Source organism: Monomorium pharaonis, chromosome 3 (assembly GCF_013373865.1).
Source record: "Monomorium pharaonis isolate MP-MQ-018 chromosome 3, ASM1337386v2, whole genome shotgun sequence".
Lineage (NCBI taxonomy): Eukaryota > Metazoa > Arthropoda > Insecta > Hymenoptera > Formicidae > Monomorium > Monomorium pharaonis.
The window spans coordinates 5,266,548-5,281,321 of NC_050469.1; the positions used below are offsets into that span (position 1 = coordinate 5,266,548).

At 34.0% G+C, this 14,774-nt stretch overlaps 1 protein-coding gene and 1 long non-coding RNA gene across 22 annotated transcripts in view; both read right to left on the reverse strand.

The window, feature by feature from the left end:
* LOC105833385 (dystrophin, isoforms A/C/F/G/H) overlaps positions 1 to 14,774 on the reverse strand; it is a 459,023-nt gene that overhangs the window by 109,307 nt on the left and 334,942 nt on the right. The gene's annotated exons all lie outside the window — the stretch shown is intronic.
* Positions 7,410 to 14,774, reverse strand: part of LOC118644707 — a 71,713-nt gene continuing 64,348 nt past the window's right edge. Inside the window, exon 2 of the long non-coding RNA XR_004962454.1 lies at positions 7,410 to 7,493. This is a non-coding gene — a long non-coding RNA (uncharacterized LOC118644707). The remainder of the gene's footprint in view (positions 7,494 to 14,774) is intronic.

Here is a 14,774-nt window from a genome sequence, read left to right on the forward strand (position 1 = left end):
AAATTAAAAAAAATTTTTATTCTATGACAAAAGAGATTTAAAATACATCTTTACTGATACAAATTAATACGCTCGATACACATGTACATATATAATCAAGAATCTTTTCTTAACACACTTTCTTTCAGAAAATCTCATAATTTGGTAATTTTGTAACAATTTATGTGAATTTTTGATAAATGGAAAATAAAAAAATACACAAAACTTTCGATTTTCCGAGGGAATCCGATCCTTTTTGTAGAAATGGGAAGCATTCGCGCAGCAGAGAGAGAATTCGTGGTGTTTCGTCATCGCGATGACGTGAATTGCAGTCTGCACGTGGATAGAAATGATTTATATACGAGTTTCCATGTACAATGGTGGTATACGAGTACGCCGGCGCCGACATGCAATGCATGCGCCAATGAAAATAAATCGGCACCGATGCGAGTGAATTAAGAAATATTCGCTAGCGTCATACACACGCACATGCACACACATACGTGTACACACACCAACAGCAGGAACAATTTTAGGATTTGTTTTGTTCCTTTTAAAGCAGCTGTGTGCTCGTAGTCACGCGCAAATCTTACTTTACTCCACGTTTCTCATCAATACGAAATTAGACAAAAAGTTCCATTAAACCATAGTTCAGGAAAAATTACATTCTATATTGTAAACAATTTTAAATTGTTTTTTTAATGAGAACCAGAGATTAATAATGTTTATGGCACGAGTAGAGCCATTTTTGATTTCTTAATACATTTTGATCTTTTAAATAGTGTTTTTAGTATTGTATAGGCAAGTTTCTTATCAATTGATCAATCGATTAATTGTAATATACGCAAATTCAGCTTTTACAAAACAAAGTTGCATTTATGCAATTAATCAATCGATAAATAAAAAAAATTACCTTATTTTTGAAAGTGCTAACGCGTGAAAATTCCAGACGTAAACCCGTTGTTCATTCAAAGAACTGGAAAAATATCTCGGGCTAAATGTACTTTTTGTTGCAAGTACTTGAAAACAAATGGCTCGTGTATGACCATATATAAAAATGTGTATAAAATGTTCATTAAAAATTTATTAAAATGCTTTTTTTTTAATTTACCTAATTAAAAGTAGTAGTAAAAACATAACATTATTTTTGCGTAACCTATATTTAAAATAGTGGTAGTTCAAATTTATCATCTAAAAAATAAAAAATAAGTTATTAACTATAAAAAATTAATTTGTAATAACTAAAATCCAAACGTTAAATATGTATTCGAAAAAAATTGTAAAATAAGGTTTATTTTTTTTATAAAATCGTATTTTATGAGAAAAATATTAGGATTTTTTCTACTTATATTTCTAGAAAACATATTTTTTTAATTAATAATTTGTATTGCAATTTCTAAAAGCAATTTAAACTAGCGCAATTAATTAATAATTAAAAGCCAATCAGTTTGTGTCAATAATAAAGTTGCTATTGTTATAAAATTATTATGCAATTGATGTTTAATGGATGATATTAATAGTTTGTTTTAATATTGCATATGAATATCATTTATACTCAGACGTATAAATGTTATTACACTATATTACAGATAGATATATTTTATATTTTAATAGAGATAATGTAACGGAAAATATAATAATTTATTATTTTTCAATTTTGTTCTATAGATCACGCACATTATGTTAATACAGTAGAAGTAAAATATTATCAAAAATATATGTACCATTGACGCTCATTTAATACAGTGTCACAAAATATTTAAAAATAAAAAGAACATGAAAAAGGAACGTTCCCCAGAGAAATAACATACAACAACAACGGCACAAAGTCCGTGAAATATCTCTCGTTTCCGTGTGCCGCGGCGTTGTCTTAATCTGAAACCGTCTGCCTGTCAACGACGGTCGCACTCCCTTTTCAAATTCCCCAACCCTCCTCCCCTCCTCTTCGTTCCCAACCCTCTTCAATTTTTGACACGCACGAATTGAAGGCTGCAATCTCGAGAACGATTCTGGCCCAGGACTCGATTCCCATCTGTGTCGATGATCGACGGGTCAGAACGAGATATTTTTCAGCTGCAGTTTCCGCGCGAATTGACGCCGGTGACACCCGGTGTGCATCGTAGAGACACGCGTAATGAAAAAAGAAGGGGAGGACATGGTGCTTTTCTCTCGTAGAAAAAAGGAGTAAATATATCGACGAGAGGATACCGCTCGCGCCGGGGAACTCGCCCCGGAAAATTGGGCACATCGATCAAACTGGACTCCTACCCAGCAGCAGACGGACCGTACGTACGCCGAGCGTTCGAATTGGTAACGTTTAATTGGCGTTCTTGGTGGCAGCTTGCGCGAAAGCTAATTTCGTTTAAAGCACGACAAACGCGTGAAGCGGTGTCCCGCGCTTCGGTCGAAATTCACAGATTATGAATTACTACCTTGGCAAACAGTGACGCCCGGCCATAAATATTACGGATGCCGGATAATATTTTTCGTGTTGCATTCCAGTCATATTGTGTTTACTGCAGCGTAGTTGCGCTATTTAACAACGCGAAACGTTGTAAGAATGAAGACATACGAAAGATATATAGGCGGAAATAAGTTAGGTAACCCGCATTAATCTCAATATTTCCATATACGCATATACGCCTAGGATCAGTTATTATTACAATAGTACTCTCTTTCTACGCATTGGTCATAAAAACAAAATCACAAAATGCTAATTAATGTTTATAACTCAAATTTATCACATTTCTTTTTGTTACATTATTATCATAAATTTTCATGCTGTATATTCATCCAATTTTGGAACTAATATACATGTTATTTAACAGAGACAAAAAATAAAAACTTTAATAATTAAACATAATTTAATTGTGAAAAACTTTACAAACATCGTATGTAATTTTAAAATAAAGAAGAAATTCGCTCTAACAACGTCTTATTACTGGGCTGATAAGATTCGTTTCGGTGCACTTGTCAGCTAATAATTTCGCAAAGTTGTATCGATGTCGTTGCGATCTCTCAAGAACGTATCCACGATGTCGATTAGATTTTTCGCGCTAATGGAGCTCCCCGAGACGCCACCGTGGCGGGCTAAGTATTAAAATGTTCAGGGATGCGCCAGAGAGATGGCTCGGAAAAAAGTGCAAAGTACAAAACGTTTTTGCATTATCCGACGCTGCTCCGAAGTTCTTATCGCGGTTCACTGTGCAATTACGCAAATGCGCCTTACTGGCGACGTCGATGTGCATGGTAGCCGGTACACATAACATATACAAGGTGTGTTAAAAGAGCTTGGATTTTAAGAATTTACCGGCAAACTTGCCGTAGAATTTTTTTTCTTATTAAGAATTCGTTCGCAGACTCTCCCGAATTTACATCGTCAAATAAAGAATTTTTCGTAAAATTTTAACAAAAAATAATTTCTCTTAAATTATAAAACTTGAGACTAAAAAAATTTAATATGTTTATGCACAAAATGGATGAGAACTAGATGAGAATCAATTTTTTTACTTTAAAAAATGCACGGATAAAAATAAATAATATAATATTCAAGTTAATAAAGCATAAAAATAAAAAAACCAATTTTTTAAGGTGCAAATATATAAAACCTACGTATGATAACAAATTATTTATTTGCGTGCGTATTAAAAATGTTAAATACAGTGCTACAATTAAAGAAGGAGAAATATTAATCGGCTATTAAACTATTAAAACAAAATTGATTAAAAAGGAATTAAAATTAAAATCATGAAATGCTTTGTACAGATGTGCGTTATCGACACAAAAAAAGACAGCGTCACTTCCGTTGAACTAATTTCCACGAGTAATTCTAGCAATTCGCTCACGCGTCGTGCATTTTGTCACTTCGCGATTTACAATGCGATATATACGTCCGATAATGAAATCAACCAGCGACGTCACTAACGACACGCAACCGACGATAGCACGATTTCGCTTTTCGCTTTATCGACAATTTAATTAATTCGCTCGTCCCCGCACGACCTTTACACGTCATTCATTTAATGTCGATCGGCAATTATTTTAATTTTACGATAGATTGATATTCGTTTTACGAGAAAAGGAAAAAACCAGAGAACGTGACATCCGTTTTTCGGGAAAAAGTAAGTAATACGAGAAATGCTAATTACACCGCGATAGAGCATAATCCTTCTAACGACCATAACATGTGGCTCATGTTTTAGTTGGCAAATAAAATATTTTTGGTATTAAATCAGTAAAGCACTAAGAGCAAAATTAAAAAAAAAAAACTTTTATTTAATATATTCGAATAACGTTTCTCGAGATATTACTATTTCAATCAAAATAAAAGCTCCATTTGAAAATTTGCTATTGTTATTTCCCCGTTATTCACAAACATCCAATTCAAATTTAATAAAATACCAAAATTTATGCCAAATATTCCCACCTATGTAAATACACCTATATAAATACAGCGATTTCATAGAAACTGTCGTAGAATATCTGAATTTAACTGGAGCCGCGTGAAATTAAACCGTTAATCTTAATTCGATTCTCCACAAAAATGAACGTAATATGGCGCTGTGTCTTATTAAAGATAGATGGTAGAACGATTTATCGTTTATAATAATTATAATAATACCAACAGAGAGAAGAATGAAAAATATAATAAACTTTCACATTGATAATCCAATATCCTTGATTAAGTATCTCCATATCAAAACAGGGAAATACCCGCTTATCATTTTCAATGTTATGAAATTTTATTATTAATTCTACTTACATACTGAAACGTTGGGAAATTATAATCTCTTTTTACGAAAGGGGTCAAATTCAAATGAACCCCCTCCCATCCGCAAACGTTTCGTGAAAAGTCACATTATTGTTTCCGCGCGAGTGCTCGATATTATATATATTCATCAACCCATTACACACCAAACTGAGATATTACCTACTAATTAACATATTGCAATTAATATATTGCAATCGGCCATTGGTGTCAGATATTATACGTAATATCTGATATACGTATATACAGTTAGCGCGCACATAAAATTATATTAATACTAATTTCCAATTATTCCAGCGCTCCGCGATAAAACCGTGACTTGAATGTAATACTTACGAGTAATTCTTATGAAAGTAACATGTCCTGATTGTTTTGCGCACCCCTAAACGAGAGAGCAATCGCGATAATGCGGGCAAAATCAATTTGTAAAACACAATGTAGTTTTTCTTATTGTCGCGTGATAGAATTGCCTGTCTCGTAATTAATGAAGAATGATCAACTTAAACGTAGTTTTAAGCGCGCAATATTGATTGTAAAAGGAGAAATAGATTTAGTTTTCTCTACGATTAAAAAAAAATCAACGGAACGCAAATTAAAAATACAAACGATCCCGCCGAGAATAATATTGCTTTGAAATTTTTAATCTATCAATGCAGTTATATTGAATTATAGAATTATATATATTCTTTCTCTTTGGAAGCAAAACAAGTGAGTTTTCTCGCGTACTTTACTGTCCACGCCCGATATAAGAGATCCGTAAAATATACGTGGAAGAGACTTTTTTTCTTTCTTCTCATCAATAAATGGCGGACTTGTGTGCTTTCGTCGAGAAACGCACACTTTCAGACATAGATTTAAATCATTGATTACAATATTTAATTAACGGTCTAAATTCTCCCGATGTCTCGTCGATCGAGCGATTTGGTAAAAGCTGAGAATTCGTCAACGAACTCCAGACTAACTTGCGATTCTTATCTCGAGTAGTTATCGGATCGTATCGACCGCGAATAGGGAAAGCTCCGCTCACGAGTGGGAGCGCGAGGGACGAAGGGTACATACCGCCCAGGAATCGGCAGGACGAGCATAATTCAAGAGGTTTCGGCTGCCGCACCGCTCAGAATTCCGTGTGACGTATTTAATGGGGAATCGGCGGCGGTGGCGGCGGGGGCCTTAATCAATGTCTGCGTACTTATGGGAAGGTGTTGGTAACGCGTGCGCACCGCCAACGGGAACTTCTAATGAGGAATTGCCAATTAGTCTCAAAACGCCGAGATTTCGCGAGGGACGCTCTACGAATGGCCGCGTCGTTCGTTTAGCGGAGAAAGGAGCGACGATTTATTCGTATTAAGAGTACAAAAGTCCGGTAATGAGGCCCGGTCTTTTATCCTTTCCGTAGAATGTAGGAGGTAAAAGAGAATCGTATAGAATCTACTATTTGCTCCCGGTATTTATCTCTGTAATGACCGGTCACGGACCTCAACGAGTTACTTCAGATCGCGCAGCTACGTTAAAACTATAAAAATGAACAGAGATAGAAGATTTTAATTATAATTAAAGCAATTAAATTAAAATTTGTATTAATCGGTTTAATAATCGGCTGCAAAGCACATAAGTTTATTTTTATGCATTTAACTTTACGAATTTAAACTCGTACTTGCTCCTTTTCCTGTTAGATAATTATGACGCTATTAATCCAAAGTAATTTCCTACATCCATTGTCTTCGTGTAAAAAAAAAGCTTCGTATAATTGACTGCAACTCTTCTAGCATCATTAATAATATCTGCACATCTATAATGGACAACAGATATTTATGTGCACAATTAATCTCTTTTGAGACAATTTTATAAAGAGAAAAATGTGTTGCTGCGAGGTGTCTTATTCAATATACAGCACAAAATATGTATGTCTATGTATTTCATAGTGATGTATGTTTGTTGTACGTGAAATTATTTCAAACTAAATGTGATATATAAAAATACCTCTCTAATCTGTTACAATTTTACGTTCAAGTTCCGTAGCTACATCAGTGTTTGAATATTTTTATCTTGATATTTTGTATATATGTAAATATAGGCATATTTATATAAATAAATATATGTATATCGCACAAATTGTGTCGATTCGTTAAAGAACATCTCCATACAAATCTTTACCTGTTCGAAGAGATGCAGATCTGCCAGTAGTGTGTAGGATATGTAGATGTATCGTGCATCTTCAAACGTTCTTTGGGCACGTACCCCCCGAGGGTGATAACCCCGCAGGGTGGCACGCCCCCCGGGCCAGGTGCCCCCCTTGGGTGCGCACCAACGGTAATCCACCGTAATTACGTACCCCAAAGTCTCCTCATCACCACACCGTCACACTCTTAGATAATTCGTCTCTGGAGAACGTTCGACAATTCTCATCTACCTGTTCACTTTCAATGCCCCGAGCAATGAACATATCGATGCACTTAGTGTCAATCCACCACTATCTTCGCTCATGCCGATTCGCATGGTTCGCAAAAACATTTTTGCTCCCGGCAGTATCGTCGAGTTACTTTAAACTGTTTCACTGAAATCTTTTTCACAAAACACAGAGTTAATTGATTTCACTCATATCACGATAAATCGCTAGAACTTTTGCCGGGTAATTTATTCTTTTCTCTATTTTTCTTTTTTTAATGTTGCGATAACAATTTGTAATGTTATAATTACAAATTGAATACGTAGAAGTACGAAAGCGTAGGCAGTGAAACACATGGTTCTGAAAAAATTATATTGTTAAAATAAGAGAAGACAATAATTTTATGAGAGTAAATCAGTAATTAAAATTAGTATTGTTCTACACATTCGAGTGTTTTGGTAATAGTCTTAAACATTTTTGAAGACTAATAATTATAAAACAAATAATAAATTTTGTTTTAAGATCGTAATTTAAAATAATTAGAATTTAATTGCAAACTCAAACTAAATAACATATAGTCAATTTTTATCTTGTTCTCTCTCTCTCTCTCTCTTTCTCTTTCTTTCTCGATATATGTATTATATTGTATATATATATATTACTTTATCATCAACGCTAGTTTCGAATCGGGTAAACTTTGACATTGCTGCGAGACATTTCCTTTGTGTTGCTTCGTGGGCGTAAATTGAATCCAATGCGGTTACGTGAGGTAATAAATTTATGCAAAGCAGTTTAAATATCCGGCTAATACAATTCTATATAATTCATGGTCAGAATCGCATTAGAAGCTCTATGGAGCTCGAGCTAATTCATAACTTAATAACTCTACTATTAATTCATTACCATCCACAGAATGCAGGATATTTTGCTCAAAACGGAATACGCTCGTATGCATGGTTACTAGGACAATGTAAATTCGTAGATGTTGCGACGCATTTGGAGCAAAGAAAAAGTCTTGAAACATTTGTTATAAAATAAATTTCTTGAATTTATATTCTCTTATTTATTTGTATCGATGGTATAAATATCATGTGTTTTAACTAAATTAAAACTTTATTTACGCTCTGCAGTACATCAGCGTTGTACGTACGCAGTGTAAATTCATATAGTGCCTACAATTAATGGAACTTCTTTGTTGCAAAAGGAATATGGACAGAAACAAGCGCGGCCCGCCATTTACATAAATGTTACGTATTTTGTTTCCCCCTATAGCGGATATACGCTGCTAGAAACGCCTAGACGGAAACTTTCGGAAAAGTTTCGCGAAGCTTCAATGAATTTTAAGAGAACACAGCTTCGACTGGCTTGCATTAAAGTTTCTCAAACCTGCACTGACAGCTTTAGCTAAATTTTTGTTGTTCAATACGAAGGGCTGATAGATTTCCAACGTTGAGCTTTAAAAAATAAATGCAATCACGTAGAAACCTACAATTTATAAAACATAGCTGAGGCATAATCCATTACGTGTACGCAACACTATGGTTGCACTAATATTGATACAGTAAATACAATAGTTCCCGTATTTTTACTGCACAAACAAAGGATAAAATATAAAGATGCTCGTTTCTTGGAGGCAAGTGGAAATGACTGGTATTTACTTCGGATATGAGCCAGACGAAATCATGAGATTATACTCTTAGACAGGAGTAAAGCAAATACATCAGGAAATAGAAAATCTCCGGTTCTTCGCATGTAATATGTACGTGGAAAAGTAATAATTTATACGCACTGTTATACGAGCTTTCTCGAAAGAAAATCATTTCATTTCTCTAGAAAGGATTCTAGAAATGAATAGTAGTACATCTACACGCTTCAAATGAGATCAGAATGTTTTATTTTTGCGCGCATTTATATTTATCTTCACGTACAGTTAGTGAATATTAATAATTTGAGAAGTTTATTTCCGAGTCATCTTAATGTAAAAGCAAATAAAATTGAAAAAGCTTGCTGTTAATAATAATTTTTAATCAATCTCAAATTAATATTATTACAGAAAATATATAATAAATATTTATTATGTAATCCATAATTTATTTTTAAAAAGCCAATAAGAGTTGCGCGAATTAAATTTCAATGATAGATTATATGATTTTGTCATATTCAGAAAAAAAATCAACTTAACGCATCCACGAAATATTCAATACAATGTATATGTATAATGTGTATTGAAAAATTAGATTGATTGAAAAACAAGAAAATCTCAATTTCTTTCAGGGAAAATCATCCTGAGTGTTCGTATGCGACTGCATGATAGTAGTACAATCTCCATCTCGTTATCGAATCAACGAAGCGTATCCGGTTCTTCTCCGGCGACAAGTTGCGGTTGAAATGTGTCGTACACTTTATCGGATTAGAAAGCACGCCATCGAGCGCGATCGGACCCGATCGAAATAAAATATATACGGCGCGAGAGAAGAAGACGAGGAATGAATAATGCATACGGCGAGGCGAAGCCAGCTTGCGGTAAGTAACGAGGCGGATTTGTAAAGCAGTTCCGCGTCCAGCGGGCTTAACCCCCGTGGCGCTTTCTCGATGAACCGAGAGTAATTTACTCGCTTCGTTTAGGTCGCGGCGGTAAAACGGAATTCCTGATATCCGGGTTGCGATCGTGAAATTAAAATAATGCGCTCGCGGCCACCGAGTGCCCGTGCCCCTCTTTTCTGTTGACACCTTCGGCCCGTATATCTTGTGCCGAGAAAAAATTGTCTGCGGTTTTACATCGCTTCGAGCGATACGTTTCAAGTGTACGCCGTTCAGAGATTCTTCAGCCGTCGTCGAGTTTAATGTTTAGGAGCGGCCATAAGCAAAATCGTGGAAACGATGCCACGATGAAAACCTCCGTATGCGTGTCCATGTAAATTAATGGAGCCAGGTAAATGCAGGAAATTTAAAAGTGTTTCGAGATATCGTTTGTTTTGCATTATTTCTCTACAAAAAAAAAAAAAAAATATTGAACCGTATTAGAAATAATCAAAGATATTTTTTTCTAAAACACACAAAGGGAATTACACAAATTTCAAGCTAGTACTCCTACTCCACATACTTTTTCAGTTTCAAATTAGGAAGAAATTCTACCTCATCGAATAAGCGCCAAGTCTTTTTAAGTCTTTAATCTAGAGGAATTGTTAAAGTCATAAAAAAGTACAATTTTCATCTCAAATTAATAACACTCTTCTCAACGAAATGCAGAATAACTGCGAAACTTTGGAATGAATTTGAAAGGAATTTCCAACTTTTCTTTATTACAGTGAAATTTCTTAGAGATAGAAAAAAATCAGAAGATACAGATCAGTTATATTAAAATAATTTCTCATTTACTTAAGAAAGATTAAATTTTTGAAGCATTTAAAATAAGTATATAAAATTTTATGAATGTCTATCTCAAGTATTGTGAGAAAGTTTAATGTTTCATTTCAACTTAAATAAAAAAAATTCCTTAATTAAAAAGAGAAAATTGGCGAACATTCTTCTTTTGTTGTGTCAAGTAAAATTAAGTTAAAATAAAATTGAGTAACAATTACAATTACATTAATTACATTGGTAATCGTTTCCCTGTCAATAGTATTGCACTAACGGTTACGTAATTCGCCTTATAATATCGATTCGGGAGAAGCGTGATTTGTGTCTTGGGAAGCCACATTGGTGGTGGCCTATTCTCACTTATATCGTGAATCGTCGGCGGAGTAGCCTCGGGAATCTCGGTTAGCTACCGAGGGAGATACAAGGGGGACGATAATGCGAAGGTACACGTTGGCAGTGGTAGTAGCTACTGACTGTTGCTGGAGGCTGATGGAGAAACGAGTGTACGAACCGACGAGCGGTCGGTACCGAAACCGGAGTGGATGCATGCAGTAGACGAGGCGAGGGGGAGGGGTAACAGGGGGTTAAGCGGCTTGCGGACGATTAGAGAGCCCTGCAGCAGCCATCGTTACGCTCTGGCTTCATCCCCGTCTCCGATCAAAACTCGGCTACCTCGCGGAACAGTTAAATGCAAAGTACTCTCTTTACCCGCTCGCTTGGCTCTCCGCCACCGTACACCTCTTTTTTTTTTGCGTCCTTCGGGATATCGCTAAATGCTTTCGACGCGACAACGAGACGTCGCGCTAATGTGGACGCGTGGTTATCGATCGCGGTGCCGCCGAAGACGCGGTGTGTGTCTCGGACGTTAATCGCTTTTTAAAAGCCTGTTTATTTCACAACATTCGTTGAGAAATCAGCACTTATCTCTTTCAAATGTTCGACAATTTGATAATTAGAAATAATTAGATAATAAAATAAAAATAAAATTTTATCAATGTAAAATAATGTTACATTTGTATTATTTACCGACAAACGTGATAATTATTTACCGTTAGAATCGCAAGCTGTGTACTTGTGGGCTACTATGAAGTTAGAATGTAATCCCTGCATCGTGTAGTCGCGACTCTATTACATTTTGCAATTGCACTCGGTATTCTAAAATATTGCGGACGGAGTCACGGCTACCGAAGGTTTGCTTTCATTTGCAGTAACTACAGATAAATATCATCGGGTCTGCCGGCCAATCGATTGTATCAGAGTTACGTTATGAACGACAAGCTGACCTTCTTTGTGAACAGTTTCCATCCTTGCAAAAGCTATCTCACGAAACACGCCGAATCGAAACACGGACCACATCGGATATGAAACTTCCTCTTTGAAATGATGGAGTCATATTCGTCGCCGGCGCCTCGAACTTTGCTGTCAATTACATTTTTAAAAAATGTTTGTAAAGACGAGTCAATCGTCCTGCAATATATTATATGATCAAATGAATATTGATATGTTTCTTCAATAAAAATATAATACTTAATAAAAAATGTATCAATGTTTAATTTAAGTGCTTGGAATAAACTTTTATGTCAAATTATTGTAATAAAATTCTGTTATGTAAATTAAAAATTGAGATTCAGATAATTAATTTTTCAAAAATAATTAAAAGTAGTTAAAATAAAAATAACGTTTAATTAAAATAATTCAATCATTAATTGCAATTTAATCATCTATGTGTCTTTTTAGTTAATTTATGTCAAATTATCATGTGTGATAAAACCTCTATAATATATATCAAGAATTAAGATTCAAATAAATATTTTTTCCAAATAATTAAATAATATTATTAAAAATAAAAAAAAATGTTATTTATCACATAATGTGCTGTAAATGTAACAAAAATAAAAATTGTAATAATTTGCAATTCTTTTCATTCCTTATTCCTTCAGTTCTTCTATAATCTGACACCCAATATACTTTTTTTAACGTTAGCTAACTATTACTTATTATTATTAATTGAATTAATCGACCCAAGATATTTCTTGTTTTACGATTGAAGAAGTTAAGCAACTGTTTATTATTAAGCGAAAAATAAAGAAAAGTTGCTACAAGAATAATAACAAGAAATGTGTTTTATTACAATCGTTAAACACCGACTCAGAGATTTTTTCCTTATAGTTTTTCATATGGAACTCGTAAAACTCGTAAAACTAAATTTTGCAATAGGAAAACCAATATAATTGTAATGGAAGAAACCGTGATAAAAGAACCGAAGTGCTATGAGAATTTATTGATGCTTTCTACTATTTTGAATGCATTTCATACAATTTTACCCGACTACGAAGATTACTTTATATGGATATTTTCTGCTAAAAATTGCATTTTTGTGCTACATAGTTATATCAAGCCGATCAAATATTCGATATAGCTTTTGAGAATATAGATTCATATATCTTAGGAATGAAAAATATCTACGCTTATGTACTATGAAAACGACCTTAATTTGCATGATATAACTTGGTAAACTAAATAAAAAATAAAATGATATATTTCGCGGGTCAAAGTATCGCTTATGCCTGAAAAATTTACCGTGGCGGTGACGAATGATCGATTGCTTTCCGATACTCGCCATATTATTCCGACATTAAGCGCGTGTATTATCGAATTATTCATACTGGTGTTCACCATATACATTTCTCTGCAAGTGGCAAGTGAGAGCTATTAACAAACATTTACGCTTTACAGATCGCGTCACACGAAACGAGCGCATCATATAGTGGGGGAATAATTTACTGGAAACTCGGAAATTTTTGAGTGGCTGTAAATGACGGGGGCGAAATGCTCTTCGTATGCTTCACCGCTCGTAAGTGGTCGATTTTCCTCTGCTCTTTTTCCCCTGCTTTTTGCCTCTAAAGATCCATTAGACTCCTCGGCAGACGGTATCATTGGCAGTACCCTAAGTCTTTTTCTCTTCTCTTCCCCTCTCTCTCTCTCTCTCTCTCTCTCTCTGTTTTTCTCCCCCTCTCTCTTTCCTATCAGTTTAGTGAGTACTGTCCGGATTTCGATTTTTACGAGCGATGAACTGATTTTACAATTTTGTCAATTTCCCAAGCGTTTCATTGGCATCGCTGGATGTCAAACCCGCAATCGTAAAACTAGCTTTTAAGCCACTACACCATAAAATGATATAATTTGGTGTCCAATACTTTCTATGTTGACTTGATTTTCGATATATGGAAGTAGCAAGTAACACATTAACAGTTAAATGATAATCGGCAGATTCTAAGTTCGATTTCCCATATATGGCTCGAAGACTTAAGACTTTAAGATAAGAACACAAACTTTTGCATAACGCATAATACATATAAAACGCACAAAAGAATCAAACCTTTATTTCCCTTCACAGGATAGAAATGAATGACTCTAATTGGTCATTTCTCTTATGCGTTATGCAAAAATCTATGTACATACCAGAAAAGATAATGGGAAAGAATTATGGTTCTTATTTTTCAGAATGTCGTTTATAGAAAAAAATTTAATAAGCAAGATATAAAATAACTCTTTCTAGTGACTGACAGGATAAATTAAAGAAAATTCGATATATTTCACAAAACGTTATCTGATTCTAGTTTATCGTTTTTTCACTATGCTAGGTGAATATTGACACGTTTCGTGTAATGTAAAAAAGATCAATATAAAAGCTGACAATTTCAGTGCGGAATAATATAAACTTCTAAGTTAATTATCATAAAGGACAAATATGCTTCGATACCTTTTTTTAAACTTTTTTTAAAACTATTTTCAAATTTATCTTTAAATCAATGACATTTACATAAATATATCATTTTCTTTTTAATCAATTAATTGAGAATAATTAAGAATAATCTCACTAACAGACAGACATGTTGAACATGCTTCACAACTTGTTCTCCAATTCAAACAATTTTTATTTTAGTTTTGTTAACGATTACATTTATTTTTAAAAAATTAATAATAAATTATTACGGAAACTGGTTTGAAAGTTTAAATTGTACAAAGTTTAAATTGTATAAATTCAGCATGAAACACGCGTCGTGCAATACTATTTCGTGTATACGAGCACTGATAGAAAAATGTGTTGTATTTTTGACCATAATTGCATAGTGAAATAATTATAGTCAGGAATATCATTTTTACAGTACTATAATTTTAATAATAATAACCATGTGCTATATTTTAAAGATATATAATTTATAACACAATTTTATCATATTTGACAATACTATAAGTGTATCATGGTCATTATTATTA